Below are 16,225 nucleotides of genomic sequence, written 5' to 3'. Positions count from 1 at the left end.
TTTCAATCAACACAAGATGTCCAAAAAGCTGTGACGAGGGTCTTGGAGGATGTTACAGAAGATGAGTTCCAGAAATGTTACCATCAACGGCATAAGCGCCTAAAATAGTGTGTGCCATCAGAAGGGAACTACTTTGAAGGAGACAACACTAAACTTGACTAAAACGGTAAGCAACTTTATTTTCACATCACTCTCATTACTTTATTGTCGCATCTCGTATACGACATAAATGGCTGTACCTTTTGATTACACTGACTTAGAAGCTTTAATTTTTTACACCACCCAGGAATCATAGACCTTAATATGTGACATAAATTTCAACTTGGTACGACTATCCCCTCTTAAGGAAAGAGAGACAGACAGACAGACGGACGGACAGCTGAATGAGCCCTAGAAGGGTTCCGTTTTTATCAATTGAAGAGCGGACCCTAAAAAAAGGGAAGAATACACAAGATCTACAGCCGATGAATCCACGAGGAAAAGAAGTGCGAGCTAAAAGGAGGAATTGTGGGAGAAGCTTTAGTAAATTACTTCAAATAGATGATGATGATGAAGTCCCATACTCCGAGGAGCGTAGGGGACGGTGCAGGAGACCCGCACCGCCGAATAGGCAAGCTCCTGACGGAGGTGGTTTGCCATTGCCTTCATCTGACCGTAATGGGGATGAATGATGATGATGATGGTGAAGACGACAGAAAAACACCCAGTCATCTCTAGGCAGGGAAAATCCCTGTCCCCACCGGGAATCGAACCCAGGACTCCGTGTGTGGGAAGCGAGGCCACGATCTGCGGGCACTTCAAGGAGAAGTTTGGACCAAATAACCTGTCTGTTTGATTTGATAGAATATCCATCCCTGTCTTACTGTCAGTCAGGAGTTCCATGTCTTCGATATCCTTTCGTCTTAGTCACCGCTCTTCTGAACTATCTTTTTGCCTCCATTGTTCCTTCAAGCGCAGTAGTAGGGACGTTACGTGGCACCCTCGCTCGATGTCCACACATCACCGCGTCAGGTGAAGTTTCATCAAGCATCCTCCTTTCCTCGGAGTAGTGATGGTGTCGCAAGATAGTAAAAAAAGATAGGGCGTTCTGGATGACACACTTTTTTTGATATCAGTCTTGTGGTTCGTTTAAAGCGGCTTCCTACCCTGTGACACTCTCTTATCCTCAGACTTGCACTTACACCCAGCATTCCTTCCTACACTTGCTACGTTACATAGCGCTCCTGCTGGCTGGCAGGAAAGTCGCAGCCAGCTCGCGGCCTCGCCGCCTCGCCGCCTCGCCGCCGCCAGACACAGTTGGAGTTGCGCTCTGCGGAGCTGGGACTGGTTTTCCCACGCCGTCTGTCGCTGAGCGCCGACCACGCCGCGCCTGCCCACGGGTTCCGCCACAGGGCAGCTCCAAACAGCCGCGTAGCTCTTCGACATTGTCGCAGCGCGTCCTAAGCCACTAGCAAGGGACAGATTGTAATACCAACAAGTACAGTATACAAGGCAAAGAAAATGACACACCACGAAGGCATTATCCAGATGGGACGGAAGTCGGTAAATGTGATGTACACGTACAGACAAACAAATGATTACAATTTCAGAAAAAAATTGGATCATTAGCATTGATTGATAGATTGAGTTGTTGGATGTCCTTCTGAGGGATAGCGTGCAAAATTCCGTCTAACCGGAGCGGACTTTTTGGAGGGCCCTGCCCATAATTCTCCAAATGTTCTCAACTGGGGAGAGATCCGGCAACCTTGCTGGCCAAGGTAGGGTTTGGTAAGCACGAAGACAAACAGCAGAAATTCTCACCCTGAGCTGGCGGTCATTATCTTGCTGAAATTTAAGCCCAGGATGATTGCAATGAACGGCAACAAAACGGAGCGCAGAATATCTACGATGTACCACAATGCTGTGAGGGTACTGCTGGTCATCTGAGCTCACTTCGAAGCAGGACTCATCGCTGAAGACAATTCTGCTCCAGTCAGTGAGATTCCGGGCCGAAGACGCGTCTCGAGACGGCCTGGATAGCGCTGGGATACCAACCTCACTGTTGTCTGCCATACGCCCCGACAACATGGAATGATGGTCTGTAGTGCCATCTCATTTCATAGCATGCCCTTTGGTTGTCACCAGCGGCATCCCTACACCACAGCGGTATGTCGATGGTATCGACGGTATTCTACGTCCCGTTTTGATGCTCTTCAAGGCAAGCCATCCTGCGCTTACATTTCAGCAAGATAATGCCCGTCCGCATACGGCGGCACTTCTTGCCTTTGTGCCTATCAAACCCTACCTTGGCCGGGAAAGTCGCCTGATGTTGAGAGCGTTTGCAGTATTATGGGCGTGGCCCTCCAGCCAGCTCGGTGTTTTGATGATTTTGATGATCTAACGTCGTAATTGGATGGAATTTGGAACGACATCCCTCAGAAAGACATCCGACAGCTCTATCAATCAGGGCTAAGCCGAACAGCTGCTTGTGTTAGGCCCAGAGGCCGACCGGCGCTTTATGGATTTGCTCAATTTGTGAAGCTCTTTCTCTTGGATAAATCATCCAATTTTCCTGAAACTGTAATCATTTGTCTGTCTGTACCTGTACATCACACCTAACGATTTCCGTCCCGATGAGAATTCCTTACTGATGCGTTGTTATTTTTATTTATTTTTTGGCTACAAAAAATGGCTCTGAGCACTATGGGACTTAACATCTGTGGTCATCAGTCCCCTAGAACTTAGAACTACTTAAACCTAACTAACCTAAGGACATCACACACATCCATGCCCGAGGCAGGATTCGAACCTGCGACCGTAACAGTCGCGCGTTTCCGGACTGAGCACCTAGAACCGCTAGACTTTATTTATTTTTTGTCTTAGAGTATATTCGTCACCCCAGGAGGCGTCACGCTAATATCGTATAACTCAACTTGTTTTAAATGATCACAAATGTAAAACTCTGCACTTTACTAAACAGAAAAATCTAGCATCCTATGATTATAGTATCAACGAGTCACAGCTGGAATCGGTCAACTCTTACGAATATTTGGAAGTAACACGAAACGGATAGGTCACACAGGGTCAGTCGTAGGTAAACAGATGGCACACTTCGACTTACTAGGGAAATGCAATCAGTCAATGGTTCAAATGGCTCTGAGCACTATGGGACTCAACTGCTGAGGTCATAAGTCCCCTAGAACTTAGAACTACTTAAACCTAACTAACCTAAGGACAACACACACATCCATGCCCGAGGCAGGATTCGAACCTGCGACCGTAGCGGTCGCGCGGTTCCAGACTGTAGCGCCAGAACCGCTCGGCCACCAGCGGCCGGCTGCAATCAGTCCACAGAGGACATTGCTTTCATATCAAGCCCCTCCTCCCACATACCAAATTCATATTTTACCAGCAGAAGCTTTTATATTTTAAAGAACATCAGTTTTCAAGTTCCTCAGCTAACTTTCGAAGACTAAAGTAGCATGGAAACTGAGAGTCTCAAAAACAGCCGGCAACTGTAAAAAATTAAGAGCCATGTTTAACACAGGATACTTTTCAGTTGCTTGCTTGAGTATTAAACCATGTGGGTTGCTTTATGCCACCTGACCGCGGCCAGGAAACATTCCGATGAGGTGCCCATTCGCTTGCCGAGTGCACAAGCTGCCAGCGACAAATTGTTGTGAGTCAACATGCAGAACCGGGAAGCCAACAGAAGTTGAATAGCGCAACACAGATAGGGAAAGACCCTTCATTTGAGGAAAAAACTTGCAGAAAGTCTGACTTTCCCGAACACAAGCGGCAAATACTGAAAGAAATAGCATTATCCCATTTACAAGCTCTGATAGGCGTCCTCTTCAGACCTGTGTTGACAATCTTAGTGCCAAGTGAAATACTCGTAATTACGAGCACATACTTAGATTTTACATTGTGTAAATTATGCAGTTAAGAAAGATGTATGAGTCTGTTGCTAGCACTGATTTTAAACCAATTGCATGAGTACTTCTTCAGACGAATGTTGAAAATTAGTTGCACTGATAAGGTAAAAAAATAAGGAAGTTGTCCGCATAATCGGCGAGGAAAGGATTAAATGGAAAACACTGACAAGAAGGAAAGACAAGGGCTGGGTGATAGGACATCTGCTAAAATTTCAGGGAGTAACTTCCATGGTACCAGGGGGAGTTATAGAGGATACTAGAGGGTAAAAACCGTAGAGAAAGAAACTCGAATACCCCTATCAAGTAATTGAGGATGTAGGTTGCAAGTGCTACGCTGAGATGAAAAGGTTGCCGCAGGAGAGGAATTCGTGGCGGCCCGCACCAAACCAGTCAGAAGACTATATATTAAATCTTAGGCATCTGCGGCACTCTGAGAGTGGGAATGATCCAAATCATTAAGTAGTGGAAAGGAGAAGACAGTAACAAATTTTGCCCTCCCCCCTCCCCATAACCAGAACCCGGGCTCCTCCTGCATTCACGCCTGTTTGTCGTTTTGCTGTGCTACCTAAGCTCCCATTTATCGACAACTGCAGAAGATAACTGTGGCCACTAAGAAAACTGCTGTGATTTTTTTCCGTGTCTACTTTGTTTCACTGTACTTCTCTTTCTTTATTGTTGTTTTAGTCGACAAAATGTCTGAAGGTACCAGTGGACGAGACGTGACCAGAAAAGTGATTAATCAATTAAAACCCTGTAAAGCGAACTCCATACTGTTCGTTAGAGGGAAAGGTGTGAGCGGATTCAGTTCCGAATCGCACAAGTGTTGCTGCCGCAGCCATGTTGCAATCACGGGCAATGCTGAACGCTGAACCGACAACATCTTCCATGCTTAACTGTCAATTACTTTGTTACTTCGATCCTAATCCAATAATCTTCGAGGTTTGGAACGCTGTAGTAAGAGGACGAATAGAAGACAGCGTTAAAAAAGAGAGAGAGAGAGAGAGAGAGAGAGAGAGAGAGAGAGACAGTCCATTTGGTACGAATGAGAGAGTGGAAGGACTCCGTGAGATCTGCAATAAATTTCAGCTGATAATAGCAAAAACACTGTTGAAGAATAGAAAGAGAAGGAAATATACTTGCAAGAGATCTGTAGATAGAAAGATATCGGCAGGATTACGTCATCATGGTGCGACTGAAATTTTGAAATCAACTATCGGTTTGTACGGCGTACCAGGACTCACATTACAATTTAGTAATGATGAAGAATATGCTGAAGTGTAAGAGAACCATCAGGAAGAAAGTGTACAGAATTGGATACTGTAGTATTGATGAAGGGTAAGAAACTTTTGTAGTTCTCTAAGGCTATAGTAGGCATTTCAGGTGAAGACGAATTGACACTCCTAAAAAAAGGCAAGCATAGAAGCTGGAAGGACATATGTAGCTATAACGAAGAAAACTGCGAAGAAATTTTAGGTAACAGAAGAAAAACTTCAACACATCGACGAAAGCCGGATATACAAAAATATACAGGAAAAAGAAGGAATACAGCAAAATAAGTCATTTCGGAATAAAATTGATAGTAAGAGCAGAAAATCGAATGTAAAATGGCTCCAGGAAAAATGTAAATTGTTGTTTGGTCAAATTAAAAGCACAGGCGTCAGCAATAGGAGTGGAGAGGAATCTGACTTTTAAATGCGTAGGGAAGAGCGAAACAGCACATTGAAGGCTTCTACAGGGGCGGACGGCATGGTGGGGGTGGGAGGGGGGGAGTGGAGAGGGAAGACGAGGGAGGTACTGTCTGCTGACGGAAGAAGAAATGGATGTCGCTTTCGAATGCATAGGAGTTGCAATATTGGTGTCAGATTTTTAACAAAGCTTTGTAGACACTCTAGCAAAGAAGACAGAAGGCATAGGTAACACATATTCAGAGTTTAATAAAGTCTTAGAGGAAATGTGACAACCAAACGATTATTCAAGTTAGCATGTAAAATGTATGAGACTGGAAATATACCATCGGATTTTCAGAAGAATATGGTCCACACAATCAAGAAAATTTCAAAAGCGGATAAATGAGAGAACTATCGCACAATCAGCTTAACATCTGATGCATCCAAGTTACTGACGAGGATAATATACAGCAGAAGGAAAACTGATGGTCCGTTAGTTGATTAGTTTGGCTTTAAGAAAGGTCAGGGCACCGGAGTTGCAGTTCTAGCGTTCCACTTAATTACAAAGGCAAGACTTAAGAAAAATCAAGAAACGTGCATCTAATGCGTCGACCTATAAAAATCGTTCGACGACGTAAAATGGGTGAAGATGTTCGTAAATCTTAAGGAAATAGTTATAAGCTACGGGGAAAGACTGCTGATATGCAATATGTACAAGAACCAAGAGGAAACAATAATAATGGGAAGACAAGAGGAAAGTGCCCGGATTAGAAAGGGAGTGAGGTAAGAAAGCAGTCTTTCTACATCTACATCTAGTTCAGTACTCCGCAAGTCAGCTGGCGGTGTGTGGTGTTGGGAACGTCCGGTACCACTAACTGATCCCCCATTCGCTGTTTCACTCGCGAATAGTGCGTGGAAGAATGATTGTCCGTAAGCCTCTGTATTAGCTCTAGTTTCTCATTGCTCAGCCGTCACATAATTGAAATAATACAGCAAAAGGGAAGATCCAGGAGCGGGATAAAGATTTAGGGTGGAAAGATCTCAAAGCCAACATTCGCTGTTGACACTGGTATCGAACAGTGAAAGTGAGGAAGAATTACAAGACCCGTTACTCGGCGTCGTAACCTAGGTCGCTGACGCAAGCCTGTGCTCTGGTGCTAGACTCGGAACTAAGCTGATTCGAATCCTGGTGTTGGACGAAATTTTCATGTCCAGTATTTGACTGGTGAGAGGAGGAGAGGTGGTCGCGAAAAGCTCCTGATCCCCAGTCTTCCCTTCAAATTCCCGTATTAAACCTTTGAGCAGTACATCATGAAGTGAGAGCATGGGACACTGTTGATGGAGGTCTGTCCGTCGGATGGATACGTTAAGCATAAGAAACAACTGTCACATATCCGCAGTGAAACGGACTCATGCGCGGAGGAAGAACACACTATCGGACAAGGTTCTGAACCCAACTCATGGGAGAGAAACGGGCTCATATGTGCGGAGGAAGAACACACTATTGGACAAGGGTCTGAACCCAACCCGTGGGATAGAAACGGACTCATATGCGCGGAGGAAGAACACACTATCGGACAAGGATGTGAACCAAACCTGTGGGATAGAAACGGACTCATGTGCGAGGAGGAAGAACACACTTTCGGACAAGGGTCTGAACCAAACCTGTGGGATAGAAACGGACTCATATGCGCGGGGGAAGAACACACTATCGGACAAGGGTCTGAACCCAACCAGTGGAATATTCCAGTCAACAATGCCATACGACACTTACACAGCCGGCCACGGTGGCCGAGCGGTTCTAGGCGCTTCAGTACGGAACCGCGCGGCTGCTACGGTCGCAGGTTCGAATCCTGCCTCGGGCATGGATGTGTGTGATGTCCTTAGGTTAGTTAGGTTTAAGTAGTTTTAAGTTCTAGAGGACTGATGACCTCAGATGTTAAGTCCCATAGTGAAGAGAGCCATTTGAACCATTGGACACTTACACTTTACAAGGCCTGTTGAATGGAATAAACAGTCTAATAAGATATAATAGCGCCTGACAGTAAACTAAAGAAACCCAAAAGTAGTGAAGAGCAACAGAAATAAGATTATCGGGGCATGGTAGACTACGAGAACGCATTCTCATAACTTGAAAGTAAAATAACGCATGATAGACGAAGTCAGAACGATATAAGAAGCAGAATAGCACAGGAAAATAGAAATCTAGTAGTATCAACATAAACCTTAACTTGAAGAGGAGAACGTACGTCTGGAGCATAGAACTGTATGGAAGAAAATAACGAAATGTGGGAAAAATGGAGGAGAAAGTTGAGTTACTGCAGACAAATGCTGAAAATTGTGTAGACCTATTCGCCATAGAATGGACGAGGAAAGAAATATGTTCAAAACACTAACAAGCAGGGAAGTCAAGGCGGTAGAACACGAGACATCAAGGAATAACTTCCATGGTACTAAAGAAAGCGATAGAGAGCAAAAACTGTTTAGAAAGACATAGACTGGAATATGTCCTCAAATCTTCGAGGACATTGGGTGTAGATGCTACTCTGAGATGAATGCGTTGGCGTAGGAAAGGAAGCAGTGGCTGGTCGCTTCAAATCAGTATGAAGACTGAAAAAAATGACAGCTATAGCGTGCCTGCTTTCATACTTTGGGATATCGTATCGTTTGCTGCACCTTCAAAGAAAATTGTCTTACGTTAATGAAGCAGAGCTATATGATATATTTTTGGCTGTGCCGTGTTTCAGATGCGATTTTAAAGATATTGTTTCGTAAAAAAAAGAAGCGTCTTTCTCACATTATAGAGCAACATTCAGAACTTGTAACGCCGGAAATGCATATACTCCTATTTCCATCTATTGTACTATTATTTTTTTTCCTTGTTTTGTTACCTCAAGATATGACATTTCTGTCTCTTTATATATTGTAATTGTTTTACTGTTTGTATATATATATTTATGCACTTATGTCGATGTATAATTGGTTTGTTTCGTAAATATTATTTGTATTTTTACGCTGGGTCTTGCCTAGGGAAAACTGCTATCGAACGATTACATCGATAGGTCGTGTGAAGAATCAAAGTGTGTAGGATCTTTGGTAGTGTTAACTCTGCCGCGTGGAGCGCGGGCAGAAGAGTGGGAGTCTGGCGGGAGTAGCGAGTGGAGCAGGTGTTGTGTGACGCTCCCGCGAGTTGCCGCGCTTTCGGGGTTTGGCAGCATGTAATTGCGCTCGACTCGCGATGATAGTTTCTGACATGGTGTCGCGGACGGGAAGCATTAGCTGGCGCACATCAAGAGCCCATTTCGCCTGGTGACCGTGTCGAGAAGAAGGCGCGCCAACATCCAGCTTCTGCAACAGCGACGGCCGACTATGAGTGACTGTCGCCACCTCCTCGATCGACGGCTTCAAACCTTCAATCAACCAACAAGGAAGACTAAAAGCACGTAAAGTTTCAGAACTGTATGGCAGACCTCAGCTTTTCAAATTGTTCCATTTGCCTCGCAAAATTACAGCAACTTAGCATGAACCTTTGTTGCTCATTGTCCCAATTGCATTGCCAAGCAGGGTCCCTTCCTTTTCCGAAATGAACCCGAGTGTCGTTGAAATTCAAACGCCAGCATTAAAATAATATAATTAGATTTCACTGCTTTAATTTCAAAGCTCACTTAAAGTATTCATAACTGGCTACAATACTTAGATTACACAAGCACAAATTAAGAGTGCTAGTTTTGTTACCATATTTTAGCTTACCTGTGACTGCAGCTCAGCTTGGTATGTACTAAATTTTACTATTGTTAATTGTTCAGAATCATTTAATTCAAGTTCAAAGTTAAATCTCTTGTTTCTAAATTGCGTAGATTCAATTAGCTTTAGAAATGATTGTTGAGGTAGTCCAAGACTAACTGTATTTCGATGTGCTTCAGAAAGAAAGCTCACTATTAACTTCAGTCACTAAATTAACTTTCGATTTTCCGGTTTCATTAATTCTTTTGCTAAATTAAGTGTAGCGAAATTTATTACTTCTGACAAACTTTCAGTTTTCACACTACACGTGTCAACCTTCAGTTGCCACGCTTCTAGTGCTAATTATATGTGTAATAACCTTTCTTTTTCAGTTATTATAGTAATTGTCCATAGGACTGGCGACCGTAATTTCCCCCAAATCTCAAATATCTAATTACCGCTAGTTGATTGTTAACGTAACGGCCGCACATTTACTTTCTTTATTAACTTTATCCCTATTTCAAAATTAATTTCCACCAGTTTCACTTGCATTTTTCCTTTCATTAAGATGTAACCCTCTCCTCCCTCTTTACCGATAGATTAACTTCGGTGACGATTGCTTTTCCCAAATTTCCATTAGGTACACGCGGTTTAATTTTTCACTGTCTTTAAGGTCGATAAGTGAGGGGGGAGGTTACACGTGGCGACCTGGTGACAGGACAATCTTCAAATTTGAGGTTGTTCTGGACACGAATTTTGCATTGTGCAAATCTCGTAACAAAGTACTGGTTACGAAATGGTCGATACGTCAGCGAGAATATTCGTGTGAGGAATCCTAATTAGAGTTGAGATTTGGCAGTTATATTGAAAATTATTAAAATGAGTGAAGGCAACAATTGCCAAAATTTGGTAGACTTGGATACGGAACAATCGGTCGAACAGTGGGAAACGCGCACCGCGGTACCCATTGTTCAGGGGCAGGCGGCTAGCATGAAAGACGCGACCGGCGAAACGCAACAAAGAGCAGAAATGGAATTCCAAACTTTAGAAAATGTTTCGGAATCAGAAGTGAAAATCAAATCTGAATCCCTTGATGACGAATACGGGGGGACAATTAAAGAGGAAGCCGCTACGGAAGTAAAATCGGTAGTTTCCGGGAATTTGACTGATTTATTGAACGTTTTGATTAACGAAATCAAGAGTCAATCGGTCAAGCAAGAAGCTCAGTCTGAAAAATTTGAACGGATGCTAGACAATCAGAACAAAGCTATTAACGTTGTTAACAACAATGTTGGAGTTGTTAACACAAAAGTTGATAAAATCAAAGAAGATATTGTTGTAATAAATACCGAAATCGGTAATCTTAAACAGGAAATGATAGGCGTTCAGGCGGAAATTGCGAGCATAAATACTCGTTTTAATTCTGAAATTAGCAGAATCGAGAAAAGTGTAGGAGAATCAGTTGCTCCGATCATCGAGAATAAGGTGACGGAACAAATTCAATTAGTGAAAAAAGAGGATCAAAAGAAGGTGGAAACTTTAAAGGCTTTAGTATCCGAAGTAGATACCAAAGTGACGAAGCAGGCTAATACCTGCGAAGAGAAAAAGAGGGAAGTGGAAACGCTTGCGACAACCACTTGCCAAGTGATTACGAGGGTGTCGGAATTAGAAAGGAAACTTGACGAAAAACAGAGCTATGTGCCAATCTGTGCACATAGTTCGGAGTTGTTGACGAAAGAGGAGCGGTTCGACCCCTTGAAAAAAGGCGGTATACACCCGACGGATTTCATTAAAAATTGTGAAAGAGTTTTACCCAGATCATGGACTGATGAGAGAAAAATTAATGCGATTATTGATGTGTTGGCTGGTGATGCCAAGCGTTGGGGCTTAAACCTCAACATAACGAACCTGACTTTTGACGAATTTAAAAATTTATTTCTGGCTGAATACTGGTCAGAGCAAAAACAGCAAAGTGTCTGGCGCGAATTTGTCGTATCGAGGCCTTTCGATGCGAATTCGCGCGGTTCGATGAAGGAGTTTTGTGAGGGCTGGATCCGCAAGTTGGAATATTTGCGTGACCGCCGCTCGGAATCCGAAATAGTCTGGGAACTCTACAAGAAGCTTCCAGATGATACAAAACGATACGTAGGAAGCAATTACAGGACAATCAATGATTTCCTGGAAAGAGTGGAGGACGAGGACAATTGGCGCAATAATCGCGACAGTGGCAGAGGCCGTGGTAACAACAACGGGTACCACAGCAACCACAACAACGATAACCACGGGAATAATGCATACCGCATCCATGGCAGCAATAACAATAATGGTTCGGACCGTAATAACAATCGGTACAATGCAAATAATAACAGGAATGACGGAAACCAGTATCATACTAACGTGATACGGGCTTCACAGAATAGTAATAACGCCAGAGGGTGTGATCAGCCGCCTCAGCAGCATCCGGGGACTGTATCTGCTGGGACGAGACAGGGAAACCATTAGCCGCGCCGGTGAGGGGCCGACCGGGCGTGGAGAAATTTTGGCGGCCCAATAACAGTAGAAAACTCAGGTGTCGTCGTTATGAAAATTCCGTATGGAATAATCAACGGCGGGAGAGTGTGCCAGTGTTAAGAGAAAGGAGTGCGCCCACAAGTAGTAGATCAGCTGTATACACGGCAGTAGAAGGTACATTCACTGTCTGTGAGAACAATTTAAGTAGTGTTCCGGAAATCGATTATAAAGGGGCAGCTGTAATACCCACAGCGGAACTGGAGATTGAGTTTAAGAATGATTCGCAATTGTTGAGAGAAGTTCAGATGTCGGATACCACGTCCGTCGTTGAGCGAGGGGATGCAGAGAGGGATGAGGTCTGGTTAAGGCAGTTCGGTCGCTTATACGACGAACTAAGAGATTATAGGGGCCTGTACGGGAGAAGCATTTATGGAGAGCGCGGGCAGAATTTGCCGCGTCTCGTCCCACAGGAAGATAGTATTTGTGAAGTGATGGAAAGTTCTGGCCCTAACCGGCAGACTTTACCAGAAATAGTTGATGTTAATGGGGAGCACGAGCAAGATTCGTCGTGTTTCGTCCCGCAGGAGTTAGATGTTGAGTAGTAACGGAAAGTTCTGGCCCTAACCGGCAGACTTTACCGAAAGTTATAGTGATAGAAGTAGCCGACCCATCCGACGCAAACCTCCAGTTTAAACGTTGCGAGAGTATTAAGGAGAAAGATTACGAAAATTTTAGTGATAGCCGGACACGATTGGTAGAAAACCACGTAGATTACAGTGTGTATGAGGTTAGAGCTGACGTTATACGGTCAGACGATAGCAGTGTGGGTTGCGCAGATCCAGAGGAAGTAATTTCAGATGCTACTGGGCACATTTCTCCAGGTAGATTGGCAGATGAGATCAATCTGACTAAAGAGGAATCAACGAAGGTGACAATTAGTGAATTGATAGCAATGCAACACTCACTAGTTGACGAGTTACAGGAAAAGGTTTCGGTATTGGAGGCGAAGCTACAGACTAAGCCTCAGGACAGACGTGTTGAAATTAAAACTGTATGTGAACAGAGGCTGAAAAAGCCGCCAGATAAACCGGATTTTGGATCAAAGCCGAATGGTTTTTTCTGGAATGACCTGGATATAGACGAGGATTTACTGTGGGAAAATAAAGATACAGTCGAGGACAAGTGTAGACAGATAGTAGTGTCTTTTAATATGCACGACCTACAACTAAACGTGTTGATTGACACCGGTGCAGAATTGAGTGCTGTATCTGGGAAAATATTTGAGTTACTGAAAGACAGACCTGGCATCGTAGTTATGCCAGTAACAGGAGTGAAAATTATCGGTGCTACTGGGAAGGCCAGTAAACCGGTCACAAAACAGATTTTTGTCAACTTCGAGATATGTGGGGCACGATTTGAACAAGAGTTTGTCGTCGTGCCAGACTTAACTACGGAAGTTATTATTGGGTTAGATTGGCTATTAAAGTACCGTGCAGTGATTAATTGCGAAAGCAAAACTTTGACATGTACGTCACAAGATAAAACAATAGTAGTTAGTTTTGACGAGGCAGGAGACGGTGTGCATAGGCAATACCAGCCTATACACATTGTTAACTGGCCGGATGGTATTGATGTAGGTATGAATTTGAACTGCCGTAAAGTGAGGAATCTCGGCATTGACAAAAGTGTAGAAAATTTAGTGGAAGAGATAATCAAATTCCCTCCACGGATTAACATTAGTATTTGTGTGAAAAAAGATCGTTTGCGAGAAGTAATGAAGTTAAAAGCCGATGCTCGCATACGTCGTCATGACGCTAAAGCGCGTTTTGCTAAGTTTGCAATCGGAGACTTAGTACCTGTAAAAGCTCATGAGAAATCGAGCGAGTTAGACCATGAAATCTCTAAATTTAAGTTTGTTTATAATGGACCATATAAAGTCATTGGTATACCTCACACAAATGCTTATTGCTTAGAGTATCCAAGCTCTGGAAAACTATTAGGTATACGGAACATTGTGGACCTGAAATTGTACCAACCTAGGATTGATTAATACCACAGAATGGGTAATTTGTACAGTATGTAAAATAGAGTGTAAGATTTAACGATTTGCTAGATTGCCGTGCTTTTGACTGACCAAGGTCATTAAAGAAGTTGTAATTAATAAGTAATTAATTTTGATTAATCAATTTAATTTTAATCAATTTAATCATGATCTAATCAACTGAAAAATCCAAGCTGCTAGTTTAAGTTTTCAGCTGAGTCACAGTAGATTAAGGAATGTAAATATGATTTTGTAACTTGCTGTAAGATTTAATGAATGTGTGTTTTACTAGTCATGCCGATGTACTTAGACGCTGCTTTAAGTTTCAGGCTAGTACATGCGTGTGATGATGGACAGTGTTGAGTTATCCACTGTGATGGTGTTTATGGACTCCTTGAGATTACTCGGGAGTGAGTTTTACCGAAAGAATTCAGTGAAACGGACGTTCTGGAAATGCCGTTACAAGGGCGAGAGAGATCAAGCGTGCCGCACAGGCGGGCGCAACAATACTGGCGGGGCGGAACCGCTGTCGGCTCTTGTGCCGCTGTCGGCTCTTGTGCCGCTGTCGGCATTCTTTGTACTTGCGAGTACGGAAGGCGGAGTTGTTTTTCTTCCCTGACAGCTGATATGAAAGAATTCTGTTGTCAATATTTATGTTTTTGTCGATCTGCTGTATATTATTTTCTTGTTTAGCGTTAAGTGCACACTCATGACGAGAATATTAATTATGAAAAGTTTATATAAAATACGTATTCTATGTAATTAATTATTAATTTGTGTATTTTGATATACCTGTTTTCTATGACCATGTAATCTGATTAATTTTGTAAATAGTATTCCATTTCTTGATACTGCTAGGAATTTAGATTTTTAGAATAGCTAAACCATTTTCTATGTTTTCTACGAATTTTAATATGTTGTCAACCTGTTTTATTTTGATCAAGATGACAGAGTGGAATAAGATTAGGAGTGTCTCCACTCAATTATTATCGTCTAAAAATTTGTTTATGGTTAATTAGGCGAATGCTAAATTTTGTTGATGTTTTGAGCATATGCATTTCCGCTGTTTCTTTTTTTTGGACATTTTCTGAGTCTGTTTACGTTACACGAACATCCTCAGACAATGTGGGGCACGTGTAACGCCGGAAATGCATATACTCCTATTTCCATCTATTGTACTATTATTTTTTTCCTTGTTTTGTTACCTCAAGATATGACATTTCTGTCTCTTTATATATTGTAATTGTTTTACTGTTTGTATACATATATTTATGCACTTATGTCGATGTATAATTGGTTTGTTTCGTAAATATTATTTGTATTTTTACGCTGGGTCTTGCCTAGGGAAAACTGCTATCGAACGATTACATCGATAGGTCGTGTGAAGAATCAAAGTGTGTAGGATCTTTGGTAGTGTTAACTCTGCCGCGTGGAGCGCGGGCAGAAGAGTGGGAGTCTGGCGGGAGTAGCGAGTGGAGCAGGTGTTGTGTGACGCTCCCGCGAGTTGCCGCGCTTTCGGGGTTTGGCAGCATGTAATTGCGCTCGACTCGCGATGATAGTTTCTGACATGGTGTCGCGGACGGGAAGCATTAGCTGGCGCACATCAAGAGCCCATTTCGCCTGGTGACCGTGTCGAGAAGAAGGCGCGCCAACATCCAGCTTCTGCAACAGCGACGGCCGACTATGAGTGACTGTCGCCACCTCCTCGATCGACGGCTTCAAACCTTCAATCAACCAACAAGGAAGACTAAAAGCACGTAAAGTTTCAGAACTGTATGGCAGACCTCAGCTTTTCAAATTGTTCCATTTGCCTCGCAAAATTACAGCAACTTAGCATGAACCTTTGTTGCTCATTGTCCCAATTGCATTGCCAAGCAGGGTCCCTTCCTTTTCCGAAATGAACCCGAGTGTCGTTGAAATTCAAACGCCAGCATTAAAATAATATAATTAGATTTCACTGCTTTAATTTCAAAGCTCACTTAAAGTATTCATAACTGGCTACAATACTTAGATTACACAAGCACAAATTAAGAGTGCTAGTTTTGTTACCATATTTTAGCTTACCTGTGACTGCAGCTCAGCTTGGTATGTACTAAATTTTACTATTGTTAATTGTTCAGAATCATTTAATTCAAGTTCAAAGTTAAATCTCTTGTTTCTAAATTGCGTAGATTCAATTAGCTTTAGAAATGATTGTTGAGGTAGTCCAAGACTAACTGTATTTCGATGTGCTTCAGAAAGAAAGCTCACTATTAACTTCAGTCACTAAATTAACTTTCGATTTTCCGGTTTCATTAATTCTTTTGCTAAATTAAGTGTAGCGAAATTTATTACTTCTGACAAACTTTCAGTTTTCACACTACACGTGT

The sequence above is a fragment of the Schistocerca americana genome, chromosome 4, assembly GCF_021461395.2.
Source record: "Schistocerca americana isolate TAMUIC-IGC-003095 chromosome 4, iqSchAmer2.1, whole genome shotgun sequence".
NCBI classification, from domain to species: Eukaryota; Metazoa; Arthropoda; class Insecta; order Orthoptera; family Acrididae; genus Schistocerca; species Schistocerca americana.
Note: the sequence above shows the minus strand (reverse complement) of the source record.